This window comes from Aplysia californica, unplaced genomic scaffold (genome assembly GCF_000002075.1).
Source record: "Aplysia californica isolate F4 #8 unplaced genomic scaffold, AplCal3.0 scaffold00468, whole genome shotgun sequence".
Lineage (NCBI taxonomy): Eukaryota > Metazoa > Mollusca > Gastropoda > Aplysiida > Aplysiidae > Aplysia > Aplysia californica.
Genome location: NW_004797738.1, coordinates 354,105 through 356,680, shown reverse-complemented (window position 1 = coordinate 356,680; position 2,576 = coordinate 354,105).

Below are 2,576 nucleotides of genomic sequence, written 5' to 3'. Positions count from 1 at the left end.
AGAGAGAGAGAGAGAGAGAGAGAGAGAGAGAGGAGAGAAAGGGGCGAAGGAATGAGTAGAAAAAGGAAATAGGGGGAAAAGAGAGAGGGAAGTGGAGCTGACAATGATTGCTTCACTGGTGAGGTCTCTCGCTCTTATTATCGCGCACTCACTTCAACAACAAAAATATTCATTTTAATGGTCATCACAATATGTGAGGCTGCATGGTGGAATCAGGCTCTCTTCAAAATAATCAAAGTGAAGAAACTTCCATTTTTCCGCAGGTTTGTAAATTTCTATCAAATTTTGGTTTTTTGGCTGAACACCTTTAATGCCCATTAAAGAACTAATTTCTGAGTGGATTTTTCTGAAACTCGTTGATTAAAAGCAAAAAAAAATGTAAATGTTCACTTACCACGGACTCTTAAGCTAAGGAAATAACTAATCTTTGACGGTCATTTTTTCCACTAATTTCACCTCTGAAAACAGGTGATTCCACCTCCTTCATTCGCAAATATCTCGACTTGTATTCAAGATAAATGGATATTTTTTCCTCCCAATAAAGACTAGTGAACAAGCTTTAAGATGATGCAAATACCTCTATATGACCAAAAATTGACGAGAGCCTGATTCCACCACGCTGCCTCACATATTATGTGATGTAGCGATAAGGCGCTTCGCTGTCGCACCCGGAGACTTGAGTTCGATTCCTGATCGGGGAGACTTTCTGTTGAGTATCTGGGTCTTTCTGCTGGGATGTTGTATCCCCTCCCAGCTTGGGTGAGCCCTGACAGATAGGGTCGAGAGCCAACTACCTAGATTATCTGAATTGTGTCGAAAGAAACGTTACAACACCTGCATTACACAAAAAGATACACACACACATGCACACACACACACACACACACACACACACACACACACACACACACACACACACACACACACAACAAGGTAAATACACGGGTAAACACGGGAAATAACATGAAATGAAATACTGGAATGAACACAACGTCTTGGAGAATACCGAATAATAATTCAACCATTTCCATTTCAAATTTACCTGCGCTGCACTGAAATAAAGATTAGTGGGAAACACGATTAGGTTTCGTCAAACACAAAAGCAAACGTGGTGGTGCAATCGGCGAAAACAATGCAACAGGCAGTTGAATCGAAAGTAAATAGTTAACGGTAATTATAAACAAACTGCTGAAGGGCTCATACCGCTCGGCAATCTGTAACTGAATATATTGACGTCGTGATCACTATTTTTAGTATTGGCGATTCATTTTGTCCAAGACAAACTTAAGATTTACAAAATGAGGAATCGAGTGTCTTGCATCATAACTAAACTATTATAATAAATACCTCATTCTAGATTGTTTTAAGGTTTGGAAAGAGGAGGATTACGACGATACTAAACATGTTAGGGTCATGCAGGGAAACGTTGCTGCCAGCTGTCGTCACCGTCTAACTAAAGAATATTTTGTCTAATTATGGGCTAACTGTGGGCTAATTGTGGGCTTGTTTCATGAAAAGGCGTCATTGTTTTAGGAGGTTACCCTAAAAGTAATGCCTCTAGTAAAAGTGATATTTTAAAATATTTTCAAATTGAGACCAGGGAGTATCGGTTCCAAGGATATTCAGGTACTCAAAAATTTTAAAAAGTTGAAAGTAGACATTTTGACCCTAACATCATGTTTTGAAGACCCGTACCTTAATTTGTTTCAGCTTGGCTGTTTTAACTTTGATAAAAATTTGCACTGAAGTCTAAGAGAAAAAAAAGCAACTAATGTTTAAATCAACTCTCTTGTAGACTGTTTCAATTTTGTTTTTAAAAAAGTGTAAAAAAAATCACCCTTTCGTTGACTGCTTTTCTTGAAGGCTGCACGATACCCTAACAAAAAAAACCCCAAGTGAATAAAATCACCCATTCGTGGATAGTTTATATATTTAAATGGAGAACTGAGACCTTAGAAGAAAGGCACAAACTTTGTTTAAAGCTGCACTGCTCACAAAGAGTGAGCGAGACGGGGGTAAAAATTGAGCAGTGTATTGTAGACAGCTTAGGCCAAAAATATACTGCATTGCACAACTGAAGTGCGCCGCGAAACGGACGAGCAGCTAGGTCGGAAGTGGTGATCCCATTGGTCAGCACGACTCCGTCCGACTGTGTAAAAAATGGCGCTGAGAAGAACACTCCGATAGCAGGACGAGCCTGTCCGCACGCGAAGAAGAAGTGCTGCACTCACGCACGTCGTCTTTTTGGGTCCTCACGACTGCTCACGTCTTGAAGTCGTGTCAGTGAAATCACCGACATGAAATAAAGAGAAGGGACGACCTTTTTCGCGGTGCACTTCAGTTGTGCTAGGCAGTATATTTTCAGCCTCAGAGGAAGAGGAAGAGAAAAGTTGTGGCATCACGACTTTCTGAGGAGTATTCATGCTGGTTGTAATGCAGATGAACGATTACAATAATTACTACGTTCACTAAAACATGAAGTGTGAAAATCAATGGCTCTTGCAGCGTTAGAAATCCGTTCTCTGTGTCGCCCAACGATCGGAGTTTGTTTGCGTCTCTCTCTCTCTCTCTCTCTC